This window comes from Pelodiscus sinensis, chromosome 4 (assembly GCF_052426305.1).
Source record: "Pelodiscus sinensis isolate ZL-2025 chromosome 4, ASM5242630v1, whole genome shotgun sequence".
Classification (NCBI taxonomy): domain Eukaryota; kingdom Metazoa; phylum Chordata; order Testudines; family Trionychidae; genus Pelodiscus; species Pelodiscus sinensis.
The window spans coordinates 28,122,174-28,139,571 of record NC_143055.1 but is presented as its reverse complement, the minus strand read 5'-3'; the positions used below and the strand labels follow the sequence as shown (position 1 = coordinate 28,139,571).

Genomic DNA, 17,398 nt, shown 5'->3' with positions numbered 1-17,398 from the left:
CCATTATATTCTATCTGATTTATGACTTATGCTCAGCTTTAGTTGTACCAAGTTGTTCAAATGCCCTAATAGACTGAAATTAAGTAGCCAATAAGGAAGCGACAGGTCTGAATTTCCATTTACACCTGGTAGAATCATTTACATCTCTGCAAAGTGATGAAACTAGTATAAAATTATCATTCGGAATTTTTACACCAATTTTATACTGGGCTGTGTCCAGACTCAGGAGCTTTTTCGAAAAAAGCCTTTTTTCAAAAAAACTTCACCTGCGTCTAGACTGCAGCCGCGTTCTTTCGAAATTAAATCGAAAGAACGCGGCTTTTCTTTCGATGGTGGTAAACCTAATTTCACGAGGAAGAACGCCTTTTTTCGAAAGTGCTCTTTCAAAAAAAGGCGTTCTTGAATGCAAACAGGGATTTTTCGAAAGAGAGCATCCAGACTGCCTGGGTGCTCTCTTTCGAAAAAGCGGCTTGCTTTTTCGAAAGTTCCGCTTGCAGTCTAGACGCTTTTTTCGAAAGAGGCTTTTTCGAAAAAGCCTCTTTCAAAAGAGGCTTGCAGTCTAGACATAGCCCTGGTAAAAATGACTTCACATATAGCAAGGCAGTGGACAAATAGGTGCCAAAAGGGATGTCTGCAGAGCCCACAGAAGCAAGCCCCCCAGCCCTGGTCCACAGACCTGGGCAAGAGAGACTTGCACTAGCACTCTAAACATGCATGTGTGGACAGCACTTCAGAGTTGTGGCTCAGGTTGGAACATGGGCTCAGAAGCCTACGGAAGAGGGTAGGTTTCCTACCAAAAGCATCTAGAACCTGGATTCTATTCCCATCTCTGTCACTTATCCATTTTGCAACCTTACGCAAGCTATTTTACTACCTTTTGCTTCTGTTTACCCATCAGTAAATGGGCACAACTTTAACTTACATCAAAGGTGTGTCGTGAGGTTTAACTGCAATTATATTCACTCAAAAATTCCAAAGGAACTCATGAATTGCAGCAGTACTAACAGTGTTACATAACCTATAATTTAAATCAGTTTCTATGCCAGAAGACCGGAGGATAGCTAACGTAATGACAATACAGCTCCAGAGATGATCCTGGCAATTATAGGCTAGTAAGCCTAACTTCAGTGCAAAACAAATTGGTTGAAACAACAATAAATAATGGAATTACCAGAAACATATACTGACAAATGATCTGGAAAAAGAGGTAAACAGTGAGGAGGTAAAGTTTGCAGATGATACAAAATTAATCAAGATCATTAAGTCCAAAGCAAACTGAAAAGCATTACAAAAGGATCTCACAACTAGGTTACTGGGCAACAAAATGGAAGATGAAATTCAGTATTGATAAGTGCAAAGTAATGCATGTTATAAAACAATCTCAGCTATACATACAAAATGTTGAGGTCTAATGTAGCTATTATTCCTCAAGGAAGAAATCTTAGAATTATTGTGGACAGCTCACATCTACTCAATGTTTAACAGCAGTCAAATAGCTAACAGAATGTTAGGAACCATTAGGAAAGTGCTAGGTAATAAAACAGAAAGTATAAGCTTACTATATAAATCTCTGGCATGTTTACACCTTGAAGACTGTGTGCAGTTCTGGTCACCCCATCTCAAAAATATATATTAGAATTGGAAAAAGTACAAAGAAGGGCATCAAAAATTATTAGGGGTATGGAATAACTTCCATATCAGGGAAGATTAAAAAGACTGGGACAGTTAAATTTAAAGATGACTAAAGAGCAACATGATAGAAGTCTATAAAATCCTAAATGGTGTGTAGAAAGTGAATGAGGGTGTGTTATTTACCTCACCACATAATACGAGGACCAGGGTTATCTGACACAATTAATAGATAGCAAGTTTAACACAAACATAAGGAAGTGCTTCTGCACACAATGCACAGTCAATCTGTGGAACTTGTTTCCAGGGAATGGTGTGAAAGCCAGAAATGTAACTGGGTTCAAAAAGAGCTAGATTAATTCATGGAGAATAAGTCCATCAATAGCTGTTATCCAGGATGGTTGGGGATGGACATGCTCTGGGTGTCCCTAAACCTCCAAATGCCAAAAAGTGAGACTGGATGTTAATTGCCCTGTTCTGTTCATTCCCTCTGAAGCATCTGGCATGGGCCTCTGTTGGAAAACAGGCTCCTGGGCTATATGGACTAATGTTCTGAGCTAGTATGACTATTCTTATCTGCTTATGAAGAAAACAACTAAACAAGAAAAAACAAAAGTATGTTCTTCCTGAAAGAGCACAATATGTGTCTCCTGTATCATGCTGCATTGATACTGCTTCACAAAATGGTAGCTGCCATAACAGACAGGCAGACATCTCTAAAGTGCAAATGTACGGTATAAAGAAAACAAAGTCAAAGCCATCACTCGGGCACACGCTAAAGTTGGGTAACAAGAAGCTTAGGTATGTCAGCTCAGGTGAGGTGCAAAATTGGATTTCATTGGTAAGCTTCTATATAGGTTTGTCACTTGGAGCTGTGTGGGAAAAATCTGGCCACTTAATTTAGAGACCCAGCTGCAGTACCCTATATTTTGGCTTACATTAATACTTACAACAGCATTTGAGGGATGTTGAGCAGCCACAACTCCCATTGATATTGTCTCCCCTGTACTGAATGGCAGCAAATGTAACCCTTCTGCCAGCTGTTATAGGTGGCACCAAGGGCTGAGTTCAGAATAGCTTGGGGTGCCCTCTTAGCTCGAGCTCCCACCCAGATAATTAAAGAAATACTGCCCCATTCACAGGCATTGAGACTGTGAGGAAAACTTTACTAGGAGGAAAGGGAATGCAGCATGAACCTGAGAAAACACAGCAATGGAGTAATGAACTAACGAGTGATCAAAATACTCCCCTGCAGTAAGTAACTTTAGCAGGAGTCCATTAACTCATTTCCCTGCCTGCTGCTGTGAATATCCAATAGGCAAATATCCTTTACCCACAATACTCTCCCTTCCAGATTTATGTAGTGGCTGGCTAAGAGGCACCCTGCTCTCCTCTGTGCTGCTCATGTGAAGGAGCCATCTCTGCATTCTAACCCATTGATGAAGCTCACAGTTGTACTCAGAGGAGGGGAAGCAAGAGCAAAGGACACCCTTGAGCAGTGAGTGTCCTTGTCACCAGGGATGCATTCTGTGGCACAGTTCCCCCTCCAAAATTAAAGAGCAGCCCAAAAACCACATGTAAATACTTTTTTAAAATTGCATGATTTAGAGGTCAATCTCATGATCTGCTGGAATTGGCATTACTGAGTTCATTCTCCCTCATCCATTCCCTCTTCTCCTTCTTAGGCCTGACATTGCCTTGCAATCTTAATCTTGTATATTATGATATAGCCAGTAGCTACTGGAATGGCCTGGACACCTCCACTTTGGTGCCACTGCAGGTTTACATGTAAGTGGCATGCAGCGAAGCTGACAGTTACTACAGGCCTGCGGCAAGGTGAGAGTGGGGCCTGTCTCCATACCCTCAGACGGGGTGGGGCTGAGGGTGCAAGGGGCATGGCTTAGGGAAATCAGCCCTTTGTGATGCCTGTGTTGCCCTTCCCCATCCCTCCCCCCCTCAAAGCTACACGGAGCAGCACTTTGCGGCAGTTCAAAGGGGTCAGGGGCCCCAACCTCAGCCACTACTGAATTAGCAATGACGGCAGCCGAGACTCAGGGCCCCTGTGCCCTTGCCCTATTTGCTCCCCCTTGTCGGTGGGCCTGGTGGCACGCAGCCTTTGAATGCATAATCCTTTGCTGTGAACTCCTTATCTGGACAACTCTTACAATGGTGAATATTTACTCACGTAAAGAATCCTGCCACTCAGAGATTTATAGCAATTCACAAGCAGAAAAGTAATGAAAAAATGTGAAAGGCGAATGAATCTGGGTTTTGATTTAACAAATGTTCACCTTTATTTGAAAGTCCTATGATACTATGGCGTATTTTTTCCTGATCATCTGATCTGGCCCTGAGTGCATGATGCAGTAATGCTATTTCTTGATCCTTTCAGATGCTCAGCTTTCGTCTGCTGTCTAGTACATGAATGATTACCCTTATCCTCCACTTACATAATTTCAAATGCCACAGTACTCACAAAATAGCCTTGCAGCCAACATCAAGGGGACAAGCCAGCAATGAAGAACATATAAATAGAGGAAATGTGACTGAGGGTAAACTGGATGAGCAGCTAGCTACATACATTTAAGGTAGAGGGGATGGCTAATATTCTGCTAGAATAAGCTCTGGGTTATGTTAATTGACACATTGCTAACTAATGAATTATTACTATGTAAATATTAGTATATATTAATTAAAATCATGGTAGCTAACCATGTTTTAAAACAAATAGTTTTCCTACTCTAAACAGGACACACAGTAAACACATGGTAACTAAAGGCCAGAGTTGACCTTGCTGCAACAAAAATCTGCAATTCCAAGGCATTTAGGGTACACAGCAGGGCTTAACTCAAAATAAATTAAGCAAACTGAGGTTACGTCAATTGTGTAACTTTTTTCGAAATTGGGAATGTCTACACAGCACTTACTTCAAAATCAAGCACTCTTCCTCTGACTTCCCTTACTCCTCATACAATGAGGGTTACAGCAGTCAGAGTAAGAAGTCCTCCAGCTTGATAGTATTTCAACATTATTTTAAATTAATGTTGTTGTGTAGACATACCCTTTGGTATTTAACAGGCCATTTCTTCTAAGGTTATAGATATAGATATAGATTAGATATAGATATAGATATAGTATGAATAGGGTTAACCAGAAAGAATACATACATCCCAGTCTGAAAAGGGACTTGTGAAATTGCTGAGGCTTGTCTATGGTCCTTTTTTCCTTTTTTTAATTTTAAGGTGTTGAAAATGTGAACAGAGGCCTAGACAGATTTAAACTTGCCTTAATAATAAAATGTAAATGCATAAATCAAACAGTTTGTCTGAAGTAATAAGTACTGTGAGATGCAGATCAGACTGGCAGTGTAAGAGAAATTACACAAATAGTTGTCCATAGAAAACATAGCATAATGAATAAAATCTGCCTTGAATTATTTATTTTTAGTGCTTTATTTTATTTCCTCTATCTTGGAAGGCTGAAAATTATTCCTGATGAGAGCTTTTTAGTGCCTAACTCTCAAATTAAAACAACACATTAATGTCTTCCATACAGCACAATGGTAGCAAGATTTGAATGGAGTGCTTATAAATGTACAGGCTTCAACACTTTCACTAATGGGACCACTAGTGTGCACTACTTTAATGTATTGCTTTAAAATGTATCCGTGAGACCTGAGGTTCTTGGAAGTATGGCAATTGAATACAATTTAATATTTACAAAAGTGGCAGAAGCAGAACTAATCCTCTCTGAGGTACTAGCCTTGGCATAAATTGTATTTATTTTGGAATCTGATTAAAAACACGTCTTGCTGCATTAGCAAGATCTCAGAGAGAGGGGAATCAAATGTAGTATGGGTCATAAGAGATTTCAAATGACCACTTTATCTATAATTGGGTCTCTTTTCCCTCCTTATTGAGGGAGTTTTCTTTATCAGAGCCTGAGGATCTTTAAAGCTGCTTTCTGAGCCAAGCCTCATGGCAGGGCATTGCATTCTTTTAGTCAAGGAGGGGACTTCCTTCTGAGCATATTTGGCTGTCGGGTTCCTTATCTTGCCAGAGGAATGTCTAAAGAATAGTATCGAGCTTTAATACATGACTTGATTTTGGTTCACAGCCTCTGGTTCAGGCCTTAAGTATTTCACTAGGTCCAATGTTCCAGGCTCTCTCCTTACAACATTCCCCTGTTTTTTGTCTTTTTTATTGGATGGAGGTTTACTCATGCTCCTGGAAAAGCTTCATGCATGGACCGCAGCTGACCTAGCGGGTTAAACACTGTTTGTTGGCCATTTTGCTTTCCCAATCCACACATTCATGCCCCCTGTGAATTCTAAGCTGGGGAGCTTTTCTGTTTACGTCTGCCTGTGTTAAACTTATATTTTGCTTATTTTCCTGAGGACACCTATTTCTAATAAATGTAAACAAACTCCCACTTCCTGTGTACTTTAAGTCCCTCCATCCTCCCCTCCTCTTCCCTATATGTCCTATACTATCTTAGGTCAGAGCAGAAACAGAAGTACTGTTCCATCTGTTTTTATTCTGGATTCCTGTTCAAGATTTCAGTGCCTTGGAGTACAGGGTCTAGTGACTTTCTGCTTGTGTCTCTTGGGCACTGAAATAGCTTATCCTCACGCTGACATCTAGAGATCTGGATCTGTCCCATCTCATCTCCCTGAAGCCGATGGAGGCAACAGAGGACCCTTACAGGCAGCAATTTTTCTCTCCACACTACTGGGAGTGCTCCAGCTGGAACCCAGATAAGCAACACAGCTCAATTGAGATTGATTGTCAAAGGAAACAGACATGTGCTGCAGACTCCCGCATAAGAAGTGCTGACAATCCAGGACGCGGAGGCCAGCCAGACTGTGGCAACTAACTTCCTGACACCACAAAGGGAGGCGATACCATGGGACCCACAAGACAACTAATTTCAGAAGAACAGGTGGGAAGTTATCCAAGGGGACTTAGCAGTGAACCAGTACTTGGTTCAGTGTGTTTCAACAGAATCTCCTCTGAGCAGGTGATGGGCAACCCTGTCAACAGCAATGCCCTGGGTTGGGACCCAGTGAAGTAGCGAGGGTCTGGGTCCCCCTAGCCTGGCTACTGCCTGCCAGGAAGCAGCAGCCCACCTCCCCAGATGCCCTGGCCATCAGGCTACGCAGCTGTGTAAAGAAGGACAGTCATACTGACTCTGCCACTAAGACACACAGCCCTGTGAAAGAGAGCATCTATATAGACTCTGACCATTAGGAAACACAACCCTGCATGGGAGGGCAGTCATATGGACTCTGGTCACTAGACCATACTGTCCTGCTGCTTAAGGATAGTGCTGTCAACTCTGTAATGGCCATGCTGCCCTTTGAGGAAGAGCAGTCATATTGACTCTGCCCTGAGACTAGGGCAATCAAATGAATGCAGCTATAGAACCATAATGTCCCCTTTGGGACAGAGTGTACCAGCCCCGTAACATAGCTCTATATAAAAACCACATTCAATTGCTTTCCAGAACCTTTAAAGGCAAATTAGTCATCCTGCAAGACACAATAATAAGTTTTGCTTAAATTTGATCTCATTACATAACAGATTGTTGTATTAAAAATTAAATAAGCCTTGAAATACACAGTAATTTGTAAACACGAGGGACCTGATCCTAATAAAAGGGAGTGCACTAGCTGTGCCTACTTTTTAAAATCCTTTCTGTAAATATCGTAACATTTTCCTATTTGCTTCAAATGTGGGAGGACTAGACTTTGTGAACCCGCTTGTTAAAATCCATGCTGCATTAATTTTGACTGATTGCTTTTAGGGATTCTGGAGTCTTAATATTTCTCTAACTAGCCTTAATTCATAGATTCCCAAGCCGGATGAGACCATTGTGATTATCTAGTATGACCGTCTGTATTACTCAGACCTTAGAATTTCCTCAAAATAATTCATAGAGCATCTCTTAGAAAAAACATCCAATCTGGAGTTTAAGATAGCCAGTGATAGAGCCTCCCCAGAAAAACTCTTCCAATGGATAATTACCCTTTTTTGTTAAAAATATATGCTTTATTTCCAGTCTGACAATTCCAGGTTGGCATGTGACAGTTGCTATTCGGTCCCAGGGGATGCTCTTTTGAGTGCATTTTCTGTTTGTGTTGTGAGATTAGGCCCTAATCCTGGCAGGAAATGGATCCCTCACCAGAGGTGTTAAGCATTTCACAGAAGCAGGTAATTTACTTATATGGGAGTGGTTACTGTCAGTATTCCCACCTGTAAAATGGCAATTCTAATACCTCCCAACCACAGAGGTCATGATGCTTAATGTTTCCAAAGTGTTTTGAGATGTTCAGATGGCAGTCACAAGGTGACTGGCCCCTTCAAGAGGTATTGGGTCCTGGTTGCACTAAGCTTTCCTCCCTACATGGGAAGAGTTATCAGTCACATGACAGGGAGATCAGGAGGCTAATTTAGGCCAGGGTGGTAAGACAGTAGCAGCCTAGAGAGAGCTAGAGGTCTGATAGGCTGCTTGTGGAAACAAATGTCTGTTTACCACACACTCCAAGAATGAGAACTGTGGGACACCTGAATCAAGGAGAGGAAGGGGTAGGACAGGCATAGTCAATAGACAGACTGTGGGCCAAATTCAGACTGCCAGACAATTTGAATGGTCCCTGAAATCTTTTTATTTATTTAGTATCATCATCATTGTTGTGGTTTTTTTATTATTATTTTCTCTTGAGTCTTGATCTTGACTATACCTTGACCAAGAAATCTGGATCTTGACAAAAAATAATTGACTGTCCCTATGTTAGGGACAAGAGGCAATGAGTCAGTGTTCTGAAATGGCATTACAAATAAGCCCCCATAAGGAGGGGAAAAATCTTACTTTAAGTATTCTGCATTATGCATGAGCCATTAGGAAGCTAAAGGCAGACTGCATGCTGGACCAGATGATGCCACAAGGGGGCATGCTCTGGGACAACATCTTCCACAGTCACTACAGAAGTCCAGAATATTTTATTTTTATTAACTGAGTCCATTGCTTAAAGTGGAGAGGCCCTTGAAAACAAGTAATAAGGTTACATGATTGCTCAGTACTGATTAATTATTATTATTAGTTGTATTGTTTAGGAGCCTGAGTCCTGGATCAGGATTCCACTCTGTTAGGTTCCATACAAACCAGAACACACAGACAGTTATGGCAGATCATCCTTAAAACTGGTGATGCCTATGTTTTGCATCCTATACCGACTGACTGTTTTCCAGCAAGTGAACTTCAATGTTTCACTCTTACTACAGGTTGAATCTCTCCTATTCTGGCATCCTCAGGACCTGACCGGAGCCGAACCAGAGAATTTGCCAGACCAAGGGAGGTCAATGTTGTCTAGAAGTATTACCAACACTTTCACTGCTTGCTGGGCTATTAGAAAACATTCAGAGGTAAATTTGAGCTCAGCACAGGACACTGAGAGCCAGGACTGGTAGCTGTAAATAACTTTGTGGGACCACAAGAAACTTGGCCACACTCATGATAAGTGGACATCTAGCTAACTATAATCATGTTGGACCATGGATGATGCCAAACCAGAGATGCCAGATTAGAGATGTACAGCCTGTATTAGTTTGCTCCCATATTATGTATCTCTATTGTATAGGTTGAACCTCTATGGTCTGGGACTCTTTGGTCCAACAACATCCATGGTTCACCAGGGGTAGTAGGGTGGCCACGAGCTCTGGTGGGGTGGCAGGTCTATTGTTGTTCATGTGGTGCTGAAGCTGTGGATACGAGTCCAGAGGGGAGGCTGGCGCACACACACCCCAAGGGTGCCGGACCAGGGAGGTCCAACCTGTGCTATCAGTGTTACTATAGATGGAACAGGATCACACCTGTTATTGAGGTTGCTCAATACTTCCCATTAGGAATGAGTGCTGTGGAAAAAATACTGTTTTTAGCAAGTAGCTAAAAATTTCTGGGTACTCTGAAAAATTAGGCATTAAATTAGGTATTGACAAGTAGTGTCCATCTGACAGTTTTGTCCTTTATCTCTCTCTGTCTCAGTCTCCCAGCTGTCAAATATGAAAAATAAAACTACTTATTCTATAGGGGCATTGCGAAGATAAATTCATTAATGTTTGGGAAGCACTCATGATGACAGCACCATTGAGATGCCCATAAGGAAATTAATCATTTTCTATTTAGTGTGTGGGTTTAAATGTTGTGCGCTAAATAAGACCTGGAGCCACACATTCCATTTGTGCAAATGAAAAGAAATTTGAATGACTGCCCATTCACTGAAAAATAATTGTACGTGATCATGTAATTACAGACTGCATCATAATTCATATGCATAAGCAGGCTGACTTCAGGCTACATGTGCAACGTTAATTCTGACATTTCCTAACTTTTGTGTATTTGACTTTTCAATCATAATGTTTCTCTAATGTATATATGTATGTTGTTATTGTGTGTATATTATTATTTAATAATACCATGCACCTTTTCAAAGCACCGTACAAACAGTAACTGATGGGTCCTACAAACGAGGCTGCCTTATTTCCCTTTGGGATAGCAGATATGTGGGGAGCTAGACCTGCTGAGCATCCTCCAGTATACTTCTGAGAGGTTGGGAAGCAGAAAGTTTTCCACTGATCATTCCTGAAAGTTCCTGCATGAACTGTAATAGCCAATTGAAGCTCAAGATATTTTGAGGCCTGATTATCTTCTCACTCATACTGGTGTAAATCAGGAGTAATTATGCAGGGGAGCAAGAGCAGAATCAGGCTATTTTATGACCATGTGGATTCATCTGGTAGGTTTTTGTTTTATTTATAGACCGTTGAAAGGTGAATTTTTAGTGGTTTCTCTTCACTGGCTTGCAGATTTATGGGGCTATGTTCCTTTTTATTATATTTTAGTTAAATTTTGTTAAGCTGTCAGAGTTTAGACACAGGAGAGCATATTATTATATTAGTAGTGTTTTAGTAGTAGTAGTGCTAGCAGGTGAGGCCCATCATTGACCAGGCAAAGTCATTTTGCATAGATTACACTTATAGGAAAGTTCAAGAAATTAACTATATGTAATATATTTTTTGTAATGTGCTTGCAAAAGAGAAGTAAAGGGATAGTTTTAAATTTGTAAACATTATTCATTTATTGAATGATTACCATATATAGTACATTTGAATCAGAAATTCATAAAGCTTCCATTACACTTTCAGTAACTAATTTGAATTATTTTGTGATTTATAACACTAAAATTCTTCTTTGCACTAAAGTGACAGTTGAATAGGTGACTGGATTTTAATTTTGTTAGCAAATATTTTTTATGAACCCTACCCATAATAGTCATGACTTTTTTCTGATGAAAACCAAAAATAATTGTTTAAACCTTTTACCCAGCCTATTCTGGTGTAAAAAGCAGTGCATTCAGCTAATGTAGGTAACAGGATTGTTTATGCAAAATTTGGTGTTAGTAGGTAATCTCCAAGTATGACTTTATTTTGCACAAACAAATCCACAAACACTCTTAAAGATATATAATAGATAATTATTGCCATTTTATTAGTAGTACTATTATTGATGATAAGATATAGTATTATTATTATTATTATTATTATTTTATTATTATTATTATCGTATTGCATTATAATAATAATTATAATATCCAATCAAAAGCCGAGCTACAACCTTTTTGCTTTTCCCCATCTGTGGCTACCTTTGCTCTGCTTTTGGCATTTTTGTTCTTGGTCCCTTCCAGCCAAGTCTCTCAGTCTTTCAAATGTTGCTTTGTAATTACATAGTCTCCCACTTTGTATTACTTAAACTGTCTTCTGAGACTACTGTTATATTAAAATTAAATAAATACATTAAGCTAAAACTATGGAAACTGTTCTTTCTTTTCTACCAGTGGAAATAACGTGTCCTGCTTTTGAATGGAGATGCGTAATTATAGCTGTTGCTGACTGAAGACAGTTGGAACCTAGTGCTCCTCAGGGGAGGAGCTTGGAGTAATCAAGATGAAAGACCGTTATCACAAAGACAGTGCTTTAGCCATGGGACAGAAAGGAAGAATGGACTTTTGATAAGTTATGGAGGAAGAAGTGGCATGACTTGGTATAATTCTGGATAGAGTTGGTATAATTCTGGAGGAGTCAAAAGTGATACCAAGAGGAATGATGGAGGAAATGGTGTGGCCATCCACAATAATGAGTAAGAGAAGAAATGCAGAGGACATCAAAAGAAAGAGCAAGATTTTGGTCATACTTAGTCTGAATTATTGGTGAGTCATGAAGGCTGGTAGGACAGAGAAATGGTCCAAAATGAGAGGCTGGATAAAAGGTCAAGTGTGGAAAGGTGTGTGACCCATCAGCTAAAGTGGTAACGGTGCATAAAGAAGTCATTAGAAAATTGGACGAGTCTACTTTCAATGCAGTGGAGGGATGGAAAGGCAGTTTGGAAGGGATTCAGGAGGAGAAAAATTTAGAGAAAAATTCAGGAGGAGAAAAAGTTAGAGGAGAAAAATTCCTGTTAGTGGTTGTAACTGGCTTAGTCAAAGAGATTATAAGTTATTCTGAATGTCTACATTTCGGTCACATGCTTTTGTTTTGGTCATATGCTTTATTTCTCATAAACGTTCTGAGGACTTTTTAAATCAGTATTCAAAAACTAAATCCTTGAGGTTTTGGCAAATAAGCACTGTTTGTCACATGTGCCGTTGATCTCTAACATACATAACTGCCCACGTGGTACATGATAGCTTATTGTGAGTTGACATGGCTGCAGTGATATTTGTCATATAGCAGCATTTTGGTAGTTATGCTATAGTTAAAGGTTATGAGGCACTTTTCATATGCAGCTGCGTTAGGCAAGGGATAAACTAGCTTGAATGAAAACTCTGTTTTGTTTCAAAAATAAACTTTCTGCTTTCTCTAATTGAATATTATTCCAGGGAGCAGGATAATGTTCTAGTTTGTAATAACTAAAGGTGCAGGCCATTAGTTTTTTTTTCTTATGGGAAATGTATTTAGAACAATAAAAAGGCTGTGCAAAAATGAATTCTTGTTAAACATGTACCATGTGAGAGCTGAAGGGCACACTGAGTCTATAAAAGCTTCAGAAGTATAAAGTAGGAGGCATCTGGAAGGCCAGGCAGATTGTTGATTGTGACGTGGAATCTTTCTCGTGTAAATTTTTTGTTTCAGTTGAGCTCCATTTAATAATAAGCAAGAATCAGTATTGTATGATGATCATTCACTAGTCTCTGTAAAAATGAGCTGGTGGTTTCAATGAGGTTCCTAGTGCTAACTTTGTAAAAGTCTCAACAGAGCCACCAACTACTGAATGGGCATGGAGACTAAACTAACCACCCATATCTAGAGACTGTATGGTACCTTCAGAAACATAAGGCACATTGTTGGGGCATAGTGGGCACATTCTGTTGGTTCTATGGGGAATCTCTGCCTTTCTATTAAGAAGTTCCCAATCTGCCACCTTCTGAAGCAATGTCATTATTTTGTCTCTTTTCCTAAGTCTAAATGTGAAGTGCGAGATAAAATAACCCCTCATTACACAATGCAAATACAGTAACTGTAGACCAACTTTCTTCCGCATCCTGCCACATTCAGGGCAGCAGCAACCCAGTGTGACTGCACTTTGGGACAGGTTAGTTAGCTCACCAGATATTCTAAACTCACCTTCCAATTCCACATTGAAAAATAAAAACAGGGGCCCAAATGAGCATGAAATAAGGCTGGTTTTCCCCACCATATTTTTGTTTGTATTGTTTGTTTTCTATAAACCCATGGAGGGAAAAAATAACACTTTTCCCTGCAATATTGCAAACATAATAAAAAACAAACACATGGTAATTAGCTTCCCCATTAAGTAGACCAAGCATAAACAATAGCAGTTGTGCAGTGATGATTGCAGACAATATCCTAGCCCATTTTTTATTTTATATTTTTACTATTCAATCAACACTGCTAAATAGAAACCATGGTGTTCTCTATTATAACACAGAAGCTGGCAGTTATACAAAGATGTCTTACACAATTTTTCATCTGGCTTTATGCCTCATTCTCATATTACCTTCCTCTCTCGCCTTCAACAGCAATATGCATGGCTGATTAGAGAAAAATGCAGAAGCTACTTCCTCCTTTCCTTGCTTTTTTTTCCTCCAGCTTCATGCCTTAGGGAGAAAATTGAATCACATTTGTTAATTTTACCCTCAGAGCCTAACCTGAGAACGGGGGGAAAAATCTCTTTCAACCTGATGTAAGTTGCATATAAATTCATATATGAACACTGCTGTATTAGACTACTTGATTAGTGTTTGATTGCAATTTGAGGGACATATTGCTTACAACTGTTATATAGAAGTATTATAGTAGTCTAAATTAGATACGTCTGGCTTTCCCTTTTTATTCGAAGTAGAAATATTTAGGGGCTCCCACAAGCTATAACTGAAATCTCTGTGTGATGGACCCCCCTCCCATACTTTATGAAATGGACTTATGGACACAAATATGCATAACTCAAAGATGCTCGGGAAAATTACCTTACATAACCTGTCAATTCTAATGTCTTAATCCACTAGGTCTGTATATCTTATTTGGTGTATGTATTGTTCTTGTGTGTAACGTTAGATATATGGAGTATGGAATGCTTTATGGTTTTAAATGTGCAAATGAAAGCCATAAAGGGTGTTACCCTCAATGTCTAGATGACCAACTGTAAACAACTTCCTTTGTCCTCTAAGTCTTAGCGGTGGTTGGTCTTAGAAAGTCACATGTCCACTCCAACTGGAAGGGGCAGACCAAGTAATTGTCCATGGAAAAGTGGTATCTATAAATTGTCCATGGAAAAGTGGTATCTTTGTCTGTAGCTGGTGTGCCACATGCAAGTGAATGAATGAAAGACCCCAAGGAGAGGGAACTTCCCTGGTTTGGAGGCTTAGCTGGAGCAAGAAGTTTTAGGGTGATTTTGTAATAAGTTTTTACTAAGGTTTTAGTGTTAGAATTAGCTAAGCATTTTCTGTTATTTTAAATTTTTGATCAACTTTGCTCCACCTGTTTTCACCTACGAACTCTTAAATCCTACTGCTTTACTTAATAAAATCACTTTTATTTACTATCAAGCCCAGTGTCAATCATTGTTACCTGGAGGAGCAAACAGTATGCACATCCTCCTTTCATTGTTAAAGGGGGATTACCTAAATAATTCCTTTGGAGGTTTTGATCCCATTTGGAGAGTGGTATCCCAGGAAGCGGGGCCCAAAACTACATTTTCCTTAGACCTGAAGAGTTTAGCTGTCTGTACTTCTCTAGGTGTCTGTACTGCTGCTGATTAGCTCTGTGCCTTGACTAGGAGAAACCAGGGAGCTGGCCCAGCAGGACAGGGTAGTGTGAAATCTGGCCTTGGAAGGTAACTGCCATCACCAAGTGAAACAAAAGAAATCCCTTTCTCCTTGAACCTAGGAAGAAAGCACTTGGACTTCTTCCAGAAGCATACCCCAAGCTCTTTTACCAAATGAGAGTTTGGAAAAAAGAGAAAACAAACTGCAGTACCTGATAGATGACCTCTCAGTCTAGGCAGACACAAACACAGACCTCCTGTTTCTTTCAAGGGACAAGAATCAAATCATCACCTTAACAAAAGGTGATTTTATTAACAAAACAAAAAGATATACTTGATAAAGCAAATTTGGTTGCTAGGTGTTACAGAGCAACTAAGAAAAGAACAGACCAAAAACACAAAGAACTCATAGCTCTTTGGGCTGCAGCTTAAATGGTGAATGTGGGAGGGAAGACATGGGTTCACTCAGAGAAGTTTAACCAAAAAACCAAAACAAAGAAAAATACCCTAATTGCTACTAAATACACATTTTCCCTTATTTACTCACAATCTCTTCATTTTTCAGTCCACTACCATGCCCTGAATTCCTTGGAGGCATGGTATGCCCTGCCTAGGGTTTAAATCATTTTGTCTCCCAAATCCTGGCTTAATTCACACACTAAGTTTTTTCCAAAAAAACTTCAATTACGTCCACACTCCAATTGCGTTCTTTTGAAAAAAAATCAAAACAACAGAGGGTTTTATCTGACATTGGTAGACCTCTTGCTACAAAGAAAAAGTCTTTTTCCGAAAGAAGCATATGTGGACAGGGAAGAGGGACTTCTTTCTCAAGAAGAGGAAAAAGCACAGGTGCCCTGGTGGCCACTCCGTCCATAGTAATCACATCTTGCATGCGAGATAGCATCCATTCAGTGTGGACGCTATCTGCCGAAAAAGCAGACAACTTTTTCGATGCACTTTTGCAGTGTGAACGCTCTCTTTCGGAAGAAGACAGAAGCAGACTGTGAGGGACTCCAAAAAGATCTCACCAAACTGAGTGATTGAGCAACAAAATGGCAAATGAAATTTAATGTGCATAAGAGTAAAGTAATGCACATTGGGAAAAATAACCCCAACTATATGTACAGTATGATGGGGGCTAATTTGGCTATGACAAATCAGGAAAGAGATCTTGGAGTTATCGTGGATAGTTCCCTGAAAACTTCCACACAGTGTGCAGCGGCAGTCAAAAAGGCAAATAGGATGCTAGGAATTATTAAGAAAGGGATAGAAAATAAGACCCAGAATATCTTACTGCCCCTGTATAAAACTATGGTATGCCCATATCTTGAATACTCTGTGCAGATGTGGTCTCCTTACCTCGAAAAAGATACTTTGGACTTGGAAAGGGTTCAGAAAAGGGCAACTAAAATGATTAGGGGTTTGGAACGGGTCCCATATGAAGAGAGGTTAAAACGACTGGGACTTTTCAGTTTAGAAAAGAGGAGACTGAGGGGAGATATGATAGAGGTCTATAAAATCATGAGTGGTGTGGAGAGGGCCGATAAAGAAAAGTTATTTATTAGTTCCCTAAATAGAAGAACTAGAGGACACCAAATGAAATTAATGGGTAGCAGGTTTAAAACTAATAAAAGAAAATTCTTCTTCACACAGCATGTAGTCAACCTGTGGAACTCCTTGCCAGAGGAGGCTGTGAAGGCTAGGACTATAACAGAGTTTAAAGAGAAGCGAGATAATTTCATGGAGGTTAGGTCCATGAAAGGCTATTAGCCAGGAGATAGAAATGGTGTCCCTGGCCTCTGTTTGTCAGAGGCTGGAGAAGGATGGCAGGAGACAAATCGCTTGATCATTGTCTTTGGTCCACCCCCTCTGGGGCACATCGTGTTGGCCACTGTTGGCAGACAGGCTACTGGGCTAGATGGACCTTTGGTCTGACCCAGTATGGCCGTTCTTATGTTCTAAATTTTTTCAGAAGATAACTTCCAGAAAAACTTCTTCCGAACGAAGCCTGCAGTCTAGACATAGCCAAAGAGAGCAAGCAAGGTACCTATATACAATTAAGATTTCAATACTGTATCCCATTGGTTCTTCTCACCCCCTGCCAACACCCTGAGCTACCTGAGTTTAACCCTTTAGTCACTGAGTGCTGGCCATCACAGATGGACTGTGCTAGCATCTTATATGTTGTATACTACCTTTTTTAGTAACTTATAAACCTCATTTTTAATAGCTGTGTGGAACTTGATATTTAACTACACCTGAATTTTGTCTGTTCCCTTAATAAGACATTGTAGTAACAGAGAAAATGTAAATTCTGCAAAGCTTGTTTGTTGCTTTAAAAAATGGGCAGAGAGAGCTAAAGGTATTCAGTACCCATATTATCTGTATTTCATCTCATAAGTGCATAAATAGTATCCAAAGTGTTATAGGC

At 39.9% G+C, this 17,398-nt stretch overlaps 2 long non-coding RNA genes across 5 annotated transcripts in view; one reads left to right on the top strand and one right to left on the bottom strand.

Annotated features, from left to right (window-relative positions):
- LOC112546628 (uncharacterized) overlaps nt 1-17,398 on the bottom strand; it is a 136,142-nt gene that overhangs the window by 50,815 nt on the left and 67,929 nt on the right. For 2 of the 4 annotated variants that reach the window (XR_012904368.2, XR_012904365.2), the window contains exon 3: nt 13,702-13,801. The exons of the other annotated variants lie outside the window; for them this stretch is intronic. This is a non-coding gene — a long non-coding RNA (uncharacterized LOC112546628). The remainder of the gene's footprint in view (nt 1-13,701; nt 13,802-17,398) is intronic. 4 annotated transcript variants of the gene reach the window in all.
- Nucleotides 3,478-15,650, top strand: LOC149524498 (uncharacterized). Its single transcript, XR_016349398.1, has 3 exons — nt 3,478-6,570; nt 8,913-9,053; nt 11,522-15,650. It is a non-coding gene; the product is annotated as an uncharacterized LOC149524498 (long non-coding RNA).